Here is a 22,024-nt window from a genome sequence, read left to right as displayed (position 1 = left end):
AATTTTCTGAAATTGTCTAATAAATAGTTTTTAAAAGCTGATTTGATACTTAAAGTAGTATAAAAGAAAGCAACTACCAATTCAGGACTCTACATCCTTTAACATAGCTTTTTTTTTTTTTTTTTTTTTTTGTGACAGAGTCTCACTCCATCACCCAGGCTGGAGTGCAGTGGCTCTGTCTCAGCTCACTGCAACCACTGCTGCCCAGGTTCAAGCAAGTCCCCTGCCTCAGCTTCCCAAGTAGCTGGGATTACAGGCACCTGCCACCATGCCCAGCTAATTTTTTTTTTTTTTTTTTTTGTATTTTTAGTGGAGACGGGGTTTCACCATCTTGGACAGGTTGAACTTGAACTCCTGACCTCGTGATCCACCTGCCTCGGCCTCCCAAAGTGCTGGGATCGTCAGCATGAGCCACTGCACCCGGCTTAAAATAACTTTAATAAATTAAGATAGTAAATATATTTAAAGAAAATAAATTCAAAATATGAGAGAATTTTTCATCAGCTGACAGGCACTAAGGAATACTAAATGAAGTCTCCAGGCAGAAGGAAAATTATTCCATGCAACTGAAAATGTAAATAGAGGAGTAAATACAAATTGATATTAACTGAATATTAAGCCATAAATGATATTAATATCTCATGTTGTTTAAAATCTATAGAATAAGAAGCCTCCAAACTATTTTCAAGAGTGACACTTTAAAGAGTACCACTTTGTTTCCTCCATTAGTGTATAAGCAATACTGTTGCTCTGCATCCTTGTCAACATTTGATGTCATCCGTGTTTTCTACTTTGTCATTCTGATAGGTATCCAGTAGTATCTCACTGTGGTTTACATTTTATTTACCTAATGGTAAATGCTATTAAATATCTTTTCACATGTGTTTTTGTTGCCACTTTTATAACTTTTCCACTAAAATGTCTGTTTCTGTAATTTGTTTTCTAGTTGGCTTGATTATTGTTGAATTTTGATAATGCTTTAATAAATTACAAGTACAAGTCCTTTGCCAATTATGTGTTTTTTACATATTTTTGCCCAGTCTGTACCTTGTTGTTCTTGGCAAGGCTTTTGCAGTAGAAAAGTTTTTAATTTAGATAGTGTCCAAATTTTCCTTTTTTCTTTTTTTTTTTTTTTTTTTTTTTTTTTGAGACGGAGTCTTGCTCTGTCACCCAGGCTGGAGTGCAGTGGCACGATCTCGGCTCACTGCAAGCTCTGCCTCCTAGGTTCATGCCATTCTCCTGCCTCAGCTCCTGGGTAGCTGGGACTACAGGCACCTGCCACCACACCCGGCTAATGTTTTTGTATTTTTAGTATAGATGGGGTTTAGTATAGATGGGGTTTCACTGTGTTAGCCAGAATGGTCTCGATCTCCTGACTTCGTGATCTGCCTACCTTGGCCTCCCAAAGTGCGGGGATTACAAGAGTGAGCCACCACGTCCAGCCTAATTTTCTTTTAAGAATCATTCTTTTGGTGTTAAGTTCAAGATTTCTTCACTAAATCTTAGTTCCCAAAGATTTTCTCTATAGTTTTCCTAAAAAAGATATATACTTTAACATTTTTAAATTTAAGTCTATGATGAATTTTCGGTTAATTTTTGTATAGAGTGTGAGGTTGAGGTTGGGGTTCTTTTACAACTTACCATATGACATAGCAGTTGCATTTTTGCAACTTTTGGCGTTATTTCAGTCAGCTTAGGCTGCCATAACAAAATATCAGAGACTTGGTGGCTTAAACAAAAGGATTTATATCTTATTGTTCCGAGGTCTGTGAAGCCCACGATCAAGATGCCACTCTCATGATGTGACCTAAACATGATTACCTCTCAAATGTTCCATGTGCTAATATGAACTTTGAGAGGACACAAACATTCAGTTCATAGCAAGTATGTTTTCCAGGAAAATGAAAACTTATGTTTACTTTAAAACCCACGTACAAACGTTCATTGTAATTTTATTATAAAAGCACCATACTGGAAACAATTCAAGTGTCCTTCAGTGGGTGAATGATTAATCAACTCTGTTACATCCATACTACAGAATACTAGTAATAGAAAGGAAAGGACTATTAATATATAAAATGACCTGATAAATCTCAAAGGCATTGACCGAGTGACAAAAGTCCATTTTAAAAAGTTATGTACTGTGTAATTCCATTTATATAACATTCTTGAACTGACAAAATTATAGAGATGCTGAGAAAATTAGTGGTTTCCAGGAACTAAGGACTAAGGGATAGAGGCAAAGATTGACATGGCTATCAAAAAGAATCTTCGTGAAGATTGTATAGTTCTCTATCTTAACTCAGGCAGTTACATAGATTATACATGTAACAAATTTGTGTAGAACTAAATATGCATACGTATGCAAGTAAATTCGAGAAAATACTAATAAAGTTGGTGTACTATACCAATGTCAATTTTCTCATAGTAATATTTTACTATTTTTATGTTAGATGTTAGCACTGGGATAAACTGAGTAACGAGTATGGGCAACCTCCCTCTATTATTTCCCAAAATTGTGTGTAAATCAATAATTATTTCAAGATAAAATAATACACACACAGAATAAAAATACAGAAAAATATAGAATTAAAATATAGAAAGACAGTAATTTAAAAAGAGAAAAGTAAACCAAGTGGAAAGATAGAAATGAAAATAAAGTTTACAATAGTGACGATAGAAAAATAACAACAATCAGAGCATAGTAGAAAGAATCAAAATCAGTAAAAGTTGCTTCTCTGATACACAATGGATTTATAAAATTTTGTTAAGGCTGATTAAGAATTTAAAAAATACAAAATCAATATTAGGAATTAAAAGCAGGAACATTACTATATATAGTCTAAATGTTAATAATATAATAAAGAGACATAATGAGCAACTTGATGCTACACATTAGTGAAAAAGCATTCTTAGAAAAACTCAACTTACTCAAAATGATACAGAAGATAATTAAAAAATCTGAATAGTCTTGGATCTATGAAAAAATTGAAATGTTTAATGAAAAGCGTTTTCACAGGTAAAATGTTATGATCAACTGGCTTCACTGATAAATTTGACTAATTATAACATAAAACATAGAAGGAGGGACAAGATGGCTATGACTAGAGACAGACAGGAAGTACCGCTCCAACAAAGAGAGAGCAAAAATTTGAATAAACCAACATAATTTGAATAGATCTTCAGAGAGAAATTGGCAAGAGGGGGATGGAGACACAGCACAGACACTGAGGCTGAAGAGGGAGGAACCTGGCAACCCTCCATGGGGTACCCAAACACTAGGGCTAGTTCCAAGATCCAATGGTTCATAAGGAAGGGGTGAATGAATGAATCGTGGGGCTTCCCACTCTTGCCAAGGATCTCTGGGAATCTAGCCAGAGGTGAGTGCACAACCCCAGTGGACATTTGATCTGGCAGGAAGATCTTCTAGGAGAGCAGACAGAGACAGGGCTTCAACTGGTGTGGAGCCAGGGGCCTTTGTATCCAGAGGCACTCATTTCCTCATTTCTCTCTAAGAAGCTCTAGCCCCAACTAATCACTAGGCCAGGAGGAAGTGGGCCTAATTCCTCCATGAGACTGAAGCACATTTGTTCTGCAGACCCTCCTGCTCAGCAGTCCCTCCCAGGGTCCCTGTATGTCTCCCCTCAGGAGTATGTAGACAGGGCAGCCTCTGCTGCCAGCTTGGGTGAACTCTTTTACCTGAATACATTTTTGGTGGCCTGGGAAATTTTCAGATCCCACAGTTTACCTGGAACCTAACCCTGAGAGTCTAGATAGTGGAACTGCAAGCCAGTCTTGGTGCTCCAGGGCTGCAGTGAACAGGTCAGGAGTGCTAAGCCAAGATCTGCAGCCAGCACCCAAGCAGAGAATTAGCCCACATTCTCAGAGCTCTGAGAGGAGTGAGATGCATAGGTTTGTTGGCTGGCACAGGAATGGGGCAAGCCTCCCTCCACAGGGATGGTCTAGAAAGGATATGACCTATCTCCCTGCTGCAGCCTGTGCCTGAGGGAACCCTGTGGCCTTGAACACCTACCAAAAGAATTGCAAGAACATTGCTAGTGATTGGAGGGACCTCAACCAAGGCCCAGGAGTAGATTTGTGAGGGGGTCACCTCTCTCTCCTCTGAACTTCACAGCACAACTGCAAACACGAGGAAATACAAAGAAGCCATATAGGCGGGTAAGAGCATATCAACCACCCATTACTCCTAAGTGCCATCTACTGAATTGCAGCCTAAGGTCCAACACTAAAAATATTTTGCTTATATAGCCCCCTGTGAAAACAAGGGCAATAATTCAATCACAAATAAAAACCTTGTACAGAGCCTTGGCCGGTTGAAAACATCCAGAAGGACTTTAACTGACTTTACACAACTTACAGCCCAGTTAAAGAAGTAACACCCTTCCCAGATGAGACAGAATCACCTCAAGAACTCTGGAAATTAAAAAACCCAGAGTGTCCTCTTACTTTCAAACAAGTTCACTATGTCCCCAGCAATGATTCTTAACCAGTCTATAATAATGAAAATGACAGGCATCGAATTCTCTCTGGAATCTGGATGGAAAAGAAGTATATCAATATTCAGGAGAAGGTTGAAACCCAGTCCAAGAAATCCAGTAAAATAATCCAACAGCTGAATGATGAAACTGCCATTTTAAGAAGAACCAAACTAAGAGTGCAATGGCTCATGCTTGTAATCCCAGCACTTTAAGAGGCTGAGGCAAAAGGATCACCTGAGCCCAAGAGTTTGAGACCATCCTGGGAAATATTGTGAGACTCCCTCTCTACAGAAAATTTTGTAAAAACTAGATGGGTGTAATGGCATGTGGCTGTGGTCCCACCTACTCAGGAGACTAAGGTGGGTGAATCACTTGAGCCCAGGAAGTTGAGGCTGTAGTGAGCTATTGTCATGCCACAGCACACCAGCCTGGGCAACAGAGAGAGACCCTGTCTCAAACAAACAAACAAACAAGAACAAAACTGAACTTCTAGAGCTAAAATATCTACTATAAGCATTTCATTATACAATTGGAAGTATTAACAGCAGAATACACCAAAGTGAAGAAAGAATCTCAGAGCTTAAAGACGAAACCTTCAGATAATATTAGACAATAATAAAGCAAAAAGAATTTTAAAATGAAACAGAACATCTGAAAAATATGGGATCATGTACAGGAACCACGTGTAGGACTCATTGACATCCCTCAGAGAGGAGAGAGAATAAGCAGCTTGAAAAACATATTTGAGAATATTGTTCAGGAAAAAGTCCTTAATTTCACTAGAGAGGGTGACATGCAAATTCAAGAAATACGGAGGACCTCAACTAGATACTATACAAGACAACAATCCCCAAGACATCAGATTAGCCAGGGTCAATGCAAAATAAATGATCTTAAAGGCAGCTAAATAGAAGAGAAGAGTCAGGTCATATATAGAGTGATGTCTATCAGGATAGAAGCAGACCTCTCAGCAGAAACTTTACCTCTAATGTCTAGTAAGACATTAGAGGCCTATTTTCAGTGTTCTTAAGAAAAGAAATTCAAACCAAGAATTTAATTTTCTGCAAAACCAGGCTTCATATCTGAAGGATAAATAAAATACTTCTTAGACAAGCAAACACAGAGGAAATTCTTTTCAACTAGACCAGTTTTACCTAAGACCTCTACCTAGGATCTCTCCTTTAAGAAGTCCTTAAGGGAATGCTAAACATGGAATCAAAAGAATAACATCTACAACCACAAAAACACACTTACACACATACTCCACAGGCACTATAAAGCAACTACACAAGCCTCCATAACAATGAGCTAAAAACACAATGACAGGATCAAAATCTCACATATCAATACTAACTCTGAATGTAAATGGCCTAAGTGCTCCACTAACAAGACAGATTGACAAGCTGGATAAAAAGAGAAGATCCAACAACCATTTGGTGTCTTCAAGAGACCCATCTTACACGTAACAACATCCACAGGCTCAAAGTAAAGTGATGGAGAAAGATTTACCATGCCAACAGAAAGGAAAAAGTGGCAGCAGTCACTTTTCTTATATCAGATAAAACAAACTTTAAACCAGTAACAATTAAGATGAACAAAGCAGGGTAATACATAATGATAAAGGATACAATCCAACATCAAGACTTAACTATCCTAAATATATATGCACCCAATAATGGAGCACCCAGATTCATAAAACAAATTCTTCTTGACCAGAAAATACTTAGACAGTCACACAATATAGTGGGAGACTTCAGCACTCCACCTACAGTGTTAGACAAATCAGTGAGGCAGATAACTAACAACAAAACTGTTAAACTTGACACCTACCCAGTTGGACCTGATAGACATCTACAGATCACTTCATCCAGCAATCACAGAATATACATTCTTCTCATCTGCACACGGAACATATTCTAATATTAACCACATTCTCAGTCATAAAGCAAGTCTCAATAAATTCAAATACACTGAAATTATACCAAGCACACTCTTGGACCACAGTTCAATGAAAACAGAAATCAATATCAAGAACATTTATCAAACTACTCAAAAACATGGAAATTAAATAACTTGCTCCTGAATAACTTTTGGGTGAACATTGAAATTGAGCAGAAATCAGAAAATTATTTGAAATGAATAAAAATAGGAATGCAACTTAACAAAATTTTGGGGAGGCAGCTAAAGCAGTGTTAAGAGGAAAGTTTATAGCACTAAACACCTTCATCAAAAAGTTAGAAATATCTCAAATTAACAATCTAATTTTGCACCTAAAGGAACTAGAAAGAAAACCCAAAGCTAGCAGAAGAAAAGAAATAACTAAAATTAGAGATGATCTGAATGAATTTGAGATGCAAAAATCCATACACAAGATGAATGAAACCAAGAAACATACTTTCTTCAAAAGAATAAACTAGATTAATAGACTGCTAGCTAGATTAACAAAGAAAAATAAGAGAGAAGATCCACTAAGTACAATCAGAAATGGCAAAGATGACATTACAACTGATACAAAAGTTCCTCAGAGACTACTCTGAACAACTCTATGCGCAGAAATTCAAAAATCTAGAGGGAATGGATGAATTCCTGTAAACACACAGTATCCCAAGATTGGATCAGGAAGACATTGAAACACTGAATACAGCAATATTGAGTTCTGAAATTGAATCAGTGATTTAAAAACCCACTAACCAAAAAAAAGACCTGGAACATTTGGATTCACAGATCAATTCTACCTGACATACAAAGAAGACCTGGTACAAATTCTACTGAAACTACTCCAAAAAATTGAGAAAGAGAGGCTCCTACTCAGCTCATTCTTTGAAGCCAGCATCATCCTGATAGCAAAATCTGGCAGAAACACAATAAGAAAAAACTTCAGGCCAATATCCCTGATGAACATAGACACAAAAATCCTCCACAAAATACTGGCAAACCAAATCCAGCAGCACATCAAAAACTTAATAAAGCACAATCAAATAGGCTTTATTACTGAGATGCAAGGCAAGTTCAACATACACAAATCAATAAATGTGACTCACCATATGAACAGAATTAAAAGCAAAAATCATATGATCATCTCAATAGACATAGAAAAACCTTTTGATAAAGTCCACCATCCATTTATGATTATTAAAAAACCCTAAACAAACTAGGCATTGAAGAAACATATCTTGAAATAATGAGTCATCTATAGCATACTCATAGCCACCATTACACTAAATGAGAAAAATCTGGAAACATTCCCCTTGAGAACTGAAACAAAACAAGGATGCCCACTCTCACCATTCTGATTCAACATAGTACTGGAAGTACTACCCAGAAAAATCAGGCAAAAGAAAGATATAAAAAGCATCCAGTTAGGAAAGAAGAAGTCAAACTATCTCTCTTCATGAATGATATAATTTTATACCTAGAATACCCAAGAGACTTCACCAAAAGGCTCCTAGAACTTATAAACAACTTTAGTAAAATTTCAGGATACAAAATCAAAGTACATAACATCCAGGTTAAGAGTCAAATCAAAGAAACAATCCTATTTACAATAGCCACAAAGAAAATGAAATACATAGGAATAGAACTAACAAAGTAGGTGAAAGATCTCTACAAGCCACTGTTGAAAGAAATCAGAGATGAAATGATCAAATGAAAAAAACGTTTCACGTTCATGAATTGAATGAATCAATACCATTAAAATGGCCACACTACCCAGAGCAGTTTGTAGATTCAATGCTATTTCTTTCAAACTACCAATGTCATTCTCACAGAATTAGAAAGAAACTATTCTAAAATTCATATCACTCCAAACAGAGCCCAAATACCCAAAGCAATCCTAAGCAAAAGGAACCAAGCTGGAGGTGTCACAGTACCCAACTTCAAACTATACTGTAAAGCTACAGTAACCAAAACAGCATGATAGTGGCACAAAAACAGACACATAGGCCAATGAAACAGGAAAAAAAAAAAAAAAAAAACCTCACAAATAAAGCTATACACCCACACCCATCTGATCTTCAACAAGGCCTGAACAGAAACAAACAATAGGGAAAGAACACCCTATTCTATAAATGGCACTGAGATAACTGGCTAGCCATATGGCAAAGATTGAAACTGGACAACTACCTTTCATCATATATATAAATTAACTAAAGATGAATGACAAATTTAGATGTAAGACCATAAACTATAAAAATCCTGGAAGAAAACCTAGGAAGTATCCTTCGTGACATTGGTCTTGGGAAAGAATTTTTGGCTAAATCCCCAAAAGCAATTGCAACAACACCAAAAATTTACAAGTGGGACTTAATTAAACTAAAGAGCCTCTGCACAGCAAAATTATTAACAAAATAACCTACAGAATGGAAGAAGATATTTACAAACTTTATATTTGACCAAGGTTTAATATCTAGAATCTGTAAGGATCTTAAACAAATCAAAAGCAAAAAAAAAAATCTTATTAAAAAATGGGGCAAGTTGCAGTGGCTCAGGCCTGTAATCCCAGCACTTTCAGAGGCCGAGGCGAGTGGATCATAAGGTCAGGAGTTCAAGACCAGCCTGGCCAATATGGTAAAACACTGTCTCCACTAAAAATACAAAAATTAGCCAGGTGTGGTGGTGGGCACCTGTAGTCCCAGCTACTTGGGAGGCTGAGGCAGAAGAATCACTTGAACCCAGGAGGCAGAGGTTGCAGTGAGCCGAGATTGTGCCACTGCACCACAGCTGGGTGACAGAGCAAAACTCCATCTCAAAAACCAAACAAACAAAACAAAACAAAAATAAACAAAAAATGGGCAAAGGACATGAACAGACACTTTTCAAAAGAAGACCTACAAGTAGCCAAGAAACATGAAAAAATGTTTCAACATCACTAATCACCAGAGAAATGCAAATCAAAACCACAATGAAATACTATCTCTTGCCAGTGAGCATGGTTAATCTTAAATAGTCAAAAAAACAACAGTTGCTGGAGATGCTGCAGAGAAAAGACAATGCTTACATAGTGTTGTTGGGAATGTAAATTAGTCCAGCCACTGTAAAAAGCAGTGCAAAGATGTCTCAAATAATTTAGAACTACTATTCGACTCAGCAATCCCATTACTGGGTATGTATTCAAAGGAAAATAAATCATTGTACCCCCAAAATTCATGCACTTGTGTTTTCATGGCAGTGTTGCTCACAATAGCAAAGATGTGGAATCAATCTAGGTGCCCAATAATGTTGGATTGGATGAAGAAAATGTGATACATATACACCACGAAATACTACACAGTCATGAAAAATAATTAAATCATGTCCTTTTCAGCAACATTGATGCAGCTAGAGGCCATCATTTTAAACAAACTAACACAGGAACAGAAAACCAAATACCACATGTTCTCACTTATAAGTGGGAGCTAAACATTGAACACACATGGACATAAACATGGGAATAAGACACTGACGACTCCTGGGGAGAGAGGGAGGTAGATGTCTGTGGGTTGAAACACTACCTATTGGGTACTATGCTCACTACATCGGTATTGGGATCTGCACCTCAAACCTGAACATCATACAATATACCCATCATACAATATACCTGAACTTGTACCCCCTGTATGTAAAATAAAAGTTGAAAATAAAAGAGAAAAGGTGGTACATATGCATAATAGAATACGATCCAGCCACAGAAAACAATGAGATCCTGTCATTTGCAACAACGTGGATGGAAGTGGAGTACACTATGTTAAGTGAAATAAGCCAGGCACACAAAGGTAATCTTTGCATGTTATCACTCATATGTGGAAGCTAAAAATTAAAACAATTGAACTCATGGAGATAGAGAGTAGAATGATGATTACCGGAAGCAGGAAAGGCTAGTGGGCTGAAGTGGAGAGAAGCAGGAATGGTTAATGGATGTATTCCTCTGTTCTCACATTGCTATAAGTTCCCAGTAAGCTCCTCATTTCCATCTGAGACTTCATCAGCCTGGCCATCTCTGTCCATATCACTATCAGCATTTTGGTCACAACTATTTAACAAGAGTCTAGGAAGTTCCAGATTTTTCCTCATCTTCCTATCTTCTTCTGAGCCCTCCACACTCTTCCAATCTCTGCCTGTTGCCCAATTCCAAAGTCACTTCCATATTTTCAAGTGTCTTTATAACAATACCCTGCCCTCAGTACAAATTTTCTGTATTAGTCCCTTCTTGCATTGCTGTAAAGAAATGCAAGGTTTAATTGTTTCATGCTGCATGTTTCCTCAGGCTGTGCAGAAATCATGATGGCTTCTGGGGAGGCCTCAGGAAATTTTCAATTATGGTAGAAGGCAAAGGAGTAGCATGCATGTCTTACGTGGCTGGAGAAGGAGGAAGAGTTGAGAGCAGGGAGGTGCTACACACTTTCAACCTATCAGATCTTGTGAGAACTCTACCATCAGACTAGAACTAGGGGGATGGTGATAAACCCTTAGAAACTGCCCCCGTCATCCAATTACCTCCCACCAGGCTCCACCTCCAGCACTGGGGATTACATTTAAACATGAGATTTGGGTGGGGACACAGATTCAAACAATACCAATGGCTATAAATATATAGTTAAAATAAAAAAGTAATATCTAGTATTTAATAGTACAGTAGGGTGACTATAGTCAACAATAATTTATTGGACATTTAAAAATAACTAGAAGAGTATAATTGGAATGACTGTAACACAAATAATAAATGCTTGAGGTGATGGGTATCCCATTTATCCTGATGTTATTACACATTGCATGCCTGTAACAAAATATCTCATGTACCAGTACATATATACACTTACTATGTACGTATAAAAATAAATTAAAAATATATACACGATTTTTCCAGGATATAAAAAATGTTGCATAATTTTCAACTTAATTCATGAGACAAGTATAACCAATAACGGAACCCGATGAGGACATTACAAGAAAGGAAAAACATAGACCAATCTTTCTCATAATATGAAGTGAAAAATCCAAAAGATGATACTGAGGAGCTAAATCTAGAAATATTTTTTTAAAAACATGTTTAAAAATACTATTTTATTTTCTATTGCTATCCATAATGATGTGGATTAATCTCACAAATGTATTGTTGAGAAAAAGAGGACATAAAACTAATAATACATACTGTGTAGTTTATGTAGGATATAAATACAGAGAAAGCCAATCTATGGCTTTTAATGTCAGATTTTTTATAACCACTATGAAGAAGTAGAAAATAATGACTGAAAGAAATCACAAAGGGACTTCTAGAAATAAGGTAAATTTCATTACTGGCCTGGGGTAGTGGTTACATAAATGTGAACAATGCTATGCTATATTACACTTTACTTAAAATACTTTAAAAATTAAATGAAGAAATGTAAGTATTGTGTGCCTAGAAAATCTGGCAAGCATTTACTTCCATCGAAGAGAAAGTGAGTCAAATGTTACATGACATTGTTGCAGAGGTAGTGCATTAAGATAAATGTTTTTTGAGAAAAAAATCAGTTCAGGAATATATTGAAGTGATGGATTTAAATAAGTTGTTCTTAAGATGATGTTCTAGTAACCCCCCAAAAAATGTTCCTTAGGCTGTTGGAGATTGGCACCAAAATAAGAACTTAAACACGCTTTTTATAGGTGGCATGTAAAAAAGTATATAAATAAAAGTTGAGAAAGTATACTTTTGAATCCTTCCTCTAGGGCAGAAAAGGAAAGCAAGTCAGCAAAGGAACCATTTCTTAAAATCAAATTAAAAGTAAAACAACTATAATTTATTACTCTTTACTTAAACTCTAAGTTGCTAACCAACTAATGAAGTTCGGGTTGAGAGTTTCTCAGTGGAATGCGGGCTGTGTACATTGGAAGATATCGAATGACATGAGTCCTGTGTTCTGCTTGCCCAGTGACTGGTCCTAGCAGTGAGTAGCATGGATTTTAGAGAAAAAATACAGAGTATTTGTCATCCCAGAAGACTTCTTGGAAGATTAAGGAATTATTTGAAAGGAGTGCTATTAAATATATAAGAAGAATTCTAAGATCATGCAGATGATGTTGTGCTAAATTTTGTTTGTGGGGCAGTAAGTGGTACAATCATACTAGTGAACATAGTTCATATTAGGAACAGTGGGAAATTAAGTTTGCAAAAGATTATTAAAAATAGATGCTGGAATATTCTAGTTTTAGCAATTCTCTGTCTTGCCAGCCTCATGTATTATTTTAGTCAAAGTATCAATTACTTACTGAATGGTGGGCACAATGGAACCCACTTTTGCAAAAGTGTCTTTTTTTAACGTAAAGCAGAATTATTAATTATTTTTATCACTTTGCTTCCCTATATCATGCTGGATATTACTTATTTTCTCACTAGACTCTCACAGATCTTATCTGTCTTCAGGGTACAGTGGGGAAAGATGGTGTGGAAGAAAATAAAAGAAAATAACAACCTTTCTTTATAAGTTTCATGCTTCCAGGACTAAAATCTCCTCTCTGTAGAAAGTCTGCTTTCATGAAGGGGGATTAGAGCAAACCTTTCATCTTCCAGAGCTCCATGGGCTGCATCCTCTGCTTTCAGGGTCTTAATGTTATTGGCATCTGCTGTGTTCTGGTAACTGGTTATATTTGTCCAAATATCCACCTAGAATCAGTAGTTTTTCAAGGGATTTTAAAAATTTCTTCTCAACTGTCTTCACCTACCAATTTTTTTTAAAAGATCACTTATCAAGATTATTTTAAAACTCCGTCTCATTTTTCTAAATATTATCTCTGGACCTCTAGCTGAAAGATCAGAGTACAAAAAGGCCTTCATGATTGTCTTCACATTTTCTCCCAGTTTCTTCTTGAACACCCTCCTTGTGTGAATAGGACTGATGTTTATCTAAAATCACTGCAACAGACGGATGCTGAAAAGCTTTCTAAATTTAGATATCTTTGTTTGCTTATTTTATTTGGCAAATAAAAGAAGAGAAGAAATGGAAAGATCATCCTTATTTGCTAACACCCACAATAGCCATTTTGTTTCTCAAAAGTGGAGGGCTGTTTAATAACGTTTTCTGTGGAGTGACTCTACAGCCCTGCTATCATTGCAAATGTCTGATGTATACAACACTTAACTCCGAAGTTGAGATCAAATATATTAAAAGTTTAAACTGTAGCCCTCTCAATAAACATGTTGAACTGATCCACACTGCAATGGCCTCTCTTTTTCTCAAAAAAGCAAAATGTGAATATAGACACCAAACGTAAGTCAATTTTTCATCTTTGAGCTCATTCTCATTGTTTAATATGATCAATAGTGATTCTGAAGGATAGCATACTGATTAAATTGCTGATGATACCATTTTGTGGACAGGTGGAATGTAGTAGATAATATTTCAACAATGATAACAAAAAATGTTACAATGAAATTAAATTCAGTAAAATGAAGATAAGTTTTTAAAATGTAAGTATTATTTAATGATATGAGTTTAAATCAATGCTCTCAAAGAGAAGAAAACCAATAATGGGAACCAGTAGATACCACAAGGCATGCTTCATAGCAGGTCGATGCATTTGTTTTTCCTTTCTTTCATTTATTCATTCATTTAATGTAAGTAGCCAGGAAAGTTCATTAAATTGAAGCTTGCTTTACCAAAATACCAGGGTTTGGTGTAGGTGCTGCTGCTCCCTGCACAGAAAGCCAATGACTGAGACAGGTGCTGCAGCTGAGGAGATGGGAGTTCAGCCTCTAATTCATCTCCCTGACTGACAAAAACTAGGGGTTTATATAGCACGGAAGAAATGTACTAGTGGTTTATATAGCATGGAAGAAATGTAACAATATGTAAGAAAACAAGAGCTGGGGGATGAGGGAAAGGAGGGATCTGGTGCTCTGATCTTGTGCAACTCAGTAGTTGGCCAATCATTCAGAGTTATTTTTCACCATTTTAAAGCATTTAGATTTTACACTCAAAGCAATCTGGGAAAATGGAAAGGTATTAAGAATCATCACTGTTTCTGGCTTGACTTACCGTAATCACTTACTAACATACTCAGGACAGAGTAATACATGTAAATACCCAATCCTGGACATGCTGTGCTATTTGACAATACTCAATAGACCATCAGTCTAAAGCCCCTGTGCATCCTCTTATGAAAATACTAAACAGCAATTATCTTGTCACATGTCTTTCCTTACCATGAACCTCTTGAGGGAGATTATCTAACCGGCATATTACTGGCATCTATCTCCATGTCTGACACATGGTAGTTGCTCAAACTTAGTAATAAATTTAAAGACGATTAACATTTGACCTAGAGAAATGGATTTAATACCTTTAACATCTTTTTCCAAACTATAACTAAACAACTCAAATTGTCGATAACCAAACTTTGATCCCTGGATCAGCAGCATCAGCATTATCTGGGAACTTGCTAAGAAAAGCAAGTACTTGGGCCTTATACTAGACCTACTGGTTCAAAAACTCTGGGGGAGTGCCCAGTAACCTGTGTTTTAATAAACCTTCCAAGTGATTCTGATGCCTACTGAGGTTCCAGACCACTCTTTATACAACAGATGTCTCTGTAGGGAATGAGTTGGTTTTACAACATAACTGGGCCACAGATATAAAACTGCAGCATATTACTGATAAGATAACAACCTGTTTTTCATTATTCTTCAAGGTATAGGTATGGTGCTAACTGGGATGTTTTCTGTGGATTCAATAAGAAAGTATTTTTTATATGTATGTTTTAAATTTGCAAGGTGACTTAATTTATTTGCCCACTTCCATTATTCTTTATGAGACATCAGGCTGAGTTCAACGACTGATAAAAATTCTGAAGCCAGAAACTTAACTCAGTAATTTATTGACTTATCTATGCAAATGATGGAGAGATTTGTTATAGAACAGTTTTAGAGCTATTAATTAGCAACAACATTCAGATAAGGAATGAGAAATGACAATTATGAACCCAGAAAGTAGAAGAAAACACAGTCTGCTTTATTGATTCAGGCATTTCTTTGACATCTGGATCAGTGGGTCAAGCGTAACATAAATTATAACAATAATTTTATTTTTCCACAACTGGTTATCAGTATTTATGGGTTTCAGTTGCTGCCTTTGTTTGTTTTCTTATTCACAAATTTGTTCTGGCTTCTTGTCCTCTTGTTTAGAAAGGTAAATGCATTAAGAGCAAATTGAAAGAGCAGTGTCACATTGAATACAATGGTCAACATCCTGTTACTAATTCCTGTTTCACAATGATCAATTAGATAATTTTACACTGGAAAGCCTTTTCAAAATATAATCAATAAACTATTTTAGGTTTTTGTTGCTATTGAAAAATATAAATCAAACCAAACCAAACAAGAACAGAAACAGAAGCCTTTATTCTCCATGTCAGTATATACTTATTTAAAATATATCAAACTATGGTGCTTTCAATTAGATTTTCTTTCTTGCTCAATAATAAGGAATTATAAGATACAGTCACAAATCATCTGGATAGACTCAAAGCATCTTGGAATGGAAAATATTATACATTTTTTCTTTGCTTCTTCTATATTTTCTTCATGAGTCATTTGAAATCCAGAGACAGTAAGTGACTTTTCTGAGGATAGTTAGTTTGTGACAGAATCTTAAGTAGAAAACAAGTGTATTTACTTAAGTTTAGTGCTGGTAAAGGGAATATTTATTAACTTGAATATATATGTATATAAATATATGCTTAATTTATATAAACATCTAGGTAACATTTAAGACACTGTAGATAACAGAGGAAAATTGGGAAATCATTTTTAAATGTTGGATAATTTGATAATTTTTATAAGTATTTCTAAGCTTTTAGTTATATTTCCAATTTTCTATTTTTTTTTAATTTATATTAGAGGTAAAAGTTAAGAAGACCAAAAAGGAAGAAATAGCTCAGAATACGATGTTTCACTTGTTTGTAGTAATGAGAGTCAGTTTATTAAATATGGTAACAGACTTTCAAAAAGGAAAATAGCGATCTACTCAAATATTGTTTATATTTAGAAAGGTTATATTATTCCTTCAAAAATTATAAAATCCTAAGAAGTTCCAAGTACTATTTGTGGTGGTGAAGATATAGAAGTCAATAAAACAGAGACAAATTCCTGCCCTAAGGAAGCTTGGATTCTAGTGGAGGAAGTAGGATAACAGGCAAAGGCATTGGGAGAATGCATAGTGTATAAAACAGTAATAGATGGAAAAATTAAGACAGAAGAATAATAATAGGAAGCACAGGAATAATATACGATATATTTGAAATAAAACGGCCAAGATGATACTTGGAAAACACCTAAAATAAGTATGAGAGCAAGCAACATGTATTTCTGGGATAAACGTGTATTAGAAAGAAAAGCAAGCACAAAGGCCCTCGGGCAGAAGTAGGCCTGGAGAGTTCAAGGGGCAGACAGGAGGCTAATGTATTAATAGAAAAAGAAACCAAATGGAAATTCTGAAGTTCCAATATATAATGACTGAAACAATAACTGCACTAGAGGAATTAATGATAGATTTGAAGTGAAAAGTTAAAAAATCAGTAAACTTGATTATAGATCAACAAAAATCATGCAATCTAAAAAACAGTGTAAAATGAATAAAAAATAAATAAACAGTGCCTCAAACAAATATGGAATACCATTAAGTACATTAATGTACATATGAAAGGATTACTAGAAAAAAAAGAAAGGAAACATGAAGAAAGAAGGCCAGAGAAATAATGCTTGAAGACTTTCCAAATTTGCTGAGAAGCATTATGTAAATGTTATACTGTAAATATACTCAAAAAGCTCAACGAAATTAAGGTAGAGTAAACTCAAAGATTAATTCTCAGAATATCACAGTACAATTATTTTATGCCAAAGACAAAGAAAATTTTGAAAGAACAAGAGTAAAATAACTCATTGCATACAAGAGAACCACAATAAGACTAACAACTAACTTCTCATGAAAAACAAAGCAGATCAGAATGCAGTGAGCGAATACAATCAAAATCCTGACACAAACAACAAAAAAGTCCATGAATCTCATGTTCATCAAATCTACATTTCAAAATTAAAGAGAAAATAAAGAAATTTCCAGATAAATAAGAAGTGCAGGAAGTTGTTGTTAATAACCAGTGCAGAGGAAGCCAGAGGGAGAGATGAGAGATTCAATCCATTATTGCCTTTCACATATTCCCCTTCTTGAATTTCCTATTCCCCATTGATAAGGTAGACAGGAACACCTCAAAAGGTATAAAGTACTTTGGAGAGTAGGCATGGTTTCAGGAAGTTTCCCATATTCACCAGACTCTCAGAGTTGGCCTAGAAAATCCCCTAGGGTTATTTGCTATCTAAGCCACATCATTTTGCTCCTACCAAATGCTATTCCAGAGTAGAATCTCTGGACCAGTTTTCAGAATTCCATTTCAGAATGCCAGATATCACCAAAGATACAGTCAGTGGATCAAGAGTAGATAGCCTCCTTAGATAAGCTGGCTGCTGACTATATTAAAAAAAAAAAAAAAAAAAAAAAAGACTTGGCAGCAAAGTCTGTCTTGTTTTACAGTTGAATCTGGAATGAAACCTCAGATGATTTAAAATTGGATAAAATGCAGAAAATTAAAATGTTATTTGAGATTTGGCAAAAATCTTGGAACTTTACTTTTATATTATTTCAAATTTTTTCTTCTATGAATATAAATGTTGTTGAGAAGTTGACTGTAAAACAATTATATACTCTTTCAAGTATTTTGAGAAAGAGTTGACCAGCTAAATACTAGATTTTCTTTTTCATGTCATATACTTTATATCATTATTTTTAGTAAAGAATTTTTAAAGATCTATTTCAACATGTATAATGTTACTCCTCTCTTTGATTGCTATTTTTGAATACTAGAGTAATAGAAAAATTAAAAAATACTATATTTTTATTTCACTGCACCCTCTCAAAATGCTTTCATAGATGGTAAAATTAACTGACACCTCTCACATGGAGGTCACAGAACATAAGGTGAAATTTCTGGAAACCACCTAGGTTTTTTCTCAGTTTTATCCTAATTTAAATCTAGTTGTTTATTTGTTTGAGTGTGATGAGTTCTCATGGTATTAGTTCTAGAAATGATTAGAAGCTTTTGGATCAGATTCCCACAGTCTAATTATACTTTCGCCTTACAACCTTGGGAAAGTAATTTAACCTCTTTACGTAGTAGTCTTATAATAATTAAAATGGGTAATAACTATCAAGTTCATTGGATTAATACAAAATATATAATGATACTGTATACCTCAATAGTATATGATAAAGATTAAATGAAAGAACTATATATAAATAATCACCACAATGATGGTTTTATATAATTATTTTTAGTAAGGAATTTTTTAAGACCTATTTCAACATGTTTAATTTTATGAGTGCCTTCATTTGATGAGCACTCAGTAATTGCTAGCTGTCATAATTAACAAATATCTTGCTTGATAAACATTGAGTTTGCTTTAACACATTAGACATCTTTATTTTAATTATTGAACATATTCAAATATTTTTCAGAAATATGACACTCATTTTATGTTCTTCTCCATTTACACAATATAAATTGTACTTACAACATATTGGCACCTGAACTGCATCTTAAATTTTCTGCAAAGAAAACTTTAGCCAAAGAGGGACAGTATCTGAACCTCATTTAGAAGTTGTGTTTTGCTTTCATGCTGGGCCGAACTTTACACTTCAGCAATGTCAAGGTTTTTACTTTTCCCTATAAATTATTGGTAATGTTAATAACAACAAGATGATACTATTTAATATGAATTAAGAGTTCTCAGGGCACTTTCACATATATGATTTTATTTGATTTTTACAGGAACTCTGTTGTATTAGTGCATTCTCACACTGCTATAAAGAAATACCTGAAACTGCGTAATTTATAAAGAAAAAGGTTTAGTTGGCTCATGGTTCTGCAGGCTGCAAAGGAAGCATAGTGGCTTCTGCTTCTAGGGAGGCCTCAGGAAGCTTCCAACCATTGTGAGCGAACCATCTCACATGGCAGGAGCAGGAGCAAGGAGTGGGGAGGTGTTAAACACTTTCAAAAGACCAGATGTCATGAGAACTCACTCACGAGCACAAGGATAGTGCCAAAAGATGCTGCTAAACCATTAATGAGAAATCTGCCTCCATGATCCAATCATCTCCCACCAGGCTCCACCTCCAATAATGGGGATTACAATTTGACATGAGATTTGGGCAGGGACAGAGATCCAAGCCATGTCACCCATCATTCTCAGTATTCGAGTGCTTTCAGTTTCTCAGTGGTTAGGTGAGTAGCCCAAATTTGAGCAGGTAATAACCAGTGGCTCTATCATGGAAGCCCCTATCTTCTGATTCCTTGTCTGAGTTTCTTTCTAGCCTACCACATTACTTCTACTTCCCATGTGAAAGAAAATATTTAACATCATGAAAGGACAGGCACAACAGACTTCATATTCTGGGTGGTAAGAAATCTGAGGGAGATACATCTTAACAGAACTGCAAACTTTATTAGTCTTCTTCAAATGATACCTGTAGTTTCATACTGATATTCTCCGATTGTCTTTGAATTGATGGAAGGATACTAAGATTACATTAGATTAAATTGCTGGAGTCAATCTGTTAAAATCAAAATGTTTCCAATATTTATTTGAAAAAATATATACATAAGTATGTATATATCTTTACTTTTACATAAAATATATTGTATATACATAAGTATGTATGTATCTTTACTTTTACATAAAATATATTGATGGAAAGAATAAATTATGCATATCTCTGGGTATTCATAAAGGATTTTTCAACTTTCATTGATTTTACTATAGTTATAAGTAAAGAAAGTTGGGACTTAAAATTTTCAATACATATTTTCTTTACGAAAATATGTTCAGAAATATTTACTTAGGTTAATGGATTATCTTAAACAAGGCAATGAGTGCATATATGTGTCAGTGTGTGTATGTATGTGCATGTGTGTACATAGGCACATATTTGCTAGAAACATGTGGATGAGAAATAAATAATTTAAGCTAATTGCAAGGGGGTATTTAAAGAAATTCACCATTATTAGTCCAAGGAGAGAGGTGACACATGCGCACCAGCAATTCCTTAGGGGACACAAAGTTCTTGGAAGTAGACTAAGGCAAGAAGATATTTCTTTTGCTAGTTTAGAGGAGGTAGAAAAGAAAAATGAACAATCGAAGAAAAAACATTAAAAAAGAGAGGAAAGAGGAGACGAGGAGAGGGGGAATATTTACTTTAAAGCAGTGAGTTCAGACTGGCCTTTCCCCTTCCCTCCTATAAGTATTGCAAGCAGATGGCTACTCCTGTAATTTAGTCCTTGCCTGCTCTGAAACAGGAGGTTTAGGGGTTTTCCCCCTCCTGTAGATCTCTTTGCTAAAATTATAGTCTCTTTAAAACAAAAAGACCAGGTATAGATGTGCATTTGTGAATCATGTAAGATAGCATTTTCTAATTTACATTTAAAAACTGGCAGTGAAAATGGAAATAGGAAAGGTACAACGAAATACAGTTCAGATTTAATCTTACATGACATATCGGCAACTCATTGACTGATTCAATCACAAGTTAGCCTACTGAAATTTTTAATTACAATTACTTTTAATGAAAGAACATCATTGGAGCTTGGATGCATTCTATCAATGAGAAAGGAATGGAAGAAATATAAATACTATGTAGGCTATGTAAATTTTTCATTTTTAATATGCTTATATGTTTGCATGAATCACAATGCATGTATCTGAAATTGACCTAAAATAGGGCAGAGCTGTTCATAAACCAATTATTTAAACAGAAAAGCTTTAAAGATACTCATCAACAAAAACTCCATCAAATAACCCTTGAAAGAATAAACTGCATAATGAGAATTAAAAGTTCCAACAATACCCATTAGGGTATTCTACTGCACCATTGATTCCACTAGTATCAATTGCTTTCAGTTAGCTGAACCTTTGAGTGCTTATTGGAAAGGACTAATAAACCACAATCAATTTTCTTTTTAACCTCACAAGGGTAGCTTGGATGAACTAAATGCTCTTCACCTGTTTTCCATTTCAGACATGTAAGTAGCAGGAAAATCTTAAACATGGCCATTTATAAGTCTTTTCTCCTGCAAATAAAAACAAGAAAAATGTATGAATCTATTCTGTCTATGATGAAAATATTAGCATTTTTCTCATGCTTTATATCATTATTGTACCTATTAAATTTTACAGATGTTCTTCTCTTTGTTTCAGGTTCAAAGAAGCAAAAGCATGAGACCGCTAAACAAATTTGGTGCTACCCATTAACTATTTGCCTCAGTTTTATTGAGGTAACAACCTGTACATTTTTAAAAAAATAGATAGGTATACATATAAATAGACAAACAAATAGATAAATGGCTTATATGTCCAACATCAATGCTTTCAGGTATTTGACAATTGCAGAGCAAGATGGATTTAAACTGATAATTCCTTAGTGTTTGTGAAAGGAAGTTGTGTTACCATGTCAAGGGACAGAAAGTTTGCC

At 35.1% G+C, this 22,024-nt stretch overlaps 1 long non-coding RNA gene across 7 annotated transcripts in view; it reads right to left on the bottom strand.

Annotated features, from left to right (window-relative positions):
* Positions 1 to 22,024, bottom strand: part of LOC129058515 (uncharacterized) — a 158,075-nt gene that overhangs the window by 130,615 nt on the left and 5,436 nt on the right. For 6 of the 7 annotated variants that reach the window (XR_010139157.1, XR_010139158.1, XR_010139156.1 and 3 more), the window contains exon 3: positions 21,556 to 21,623. This is a non-coding gene — a long non-coding RNA (uncharacterized LOC129058515). Of the gene's footprint in view, positions 1 to 19,926; positions 20,111 to 21,555; positions 21,624 to 22,024 lie in introns of those variants that run through there. The other variant, XR_008523663.2, reaches the window with a different exon arrangement.

This window comes from Pongo abelii, chromosome 2 (assembly GCF_028885655.2).
Source record: "Pongo abelii isolate AG06213 chromosome 2, NHGRI_mPonAbe1-v2.0_pri, whole genome shotgun sequence".
Lineage (NCBI taxonomy): Eukaryota > Metazoa > Chordata > Mammalia > Primates > Hominidae > Pongo > Pongo abelii.
Note: the sequence above shows the minus strand (reverse complement) of the source record. Positions and strands in the feature narration are given on the sequence as shown.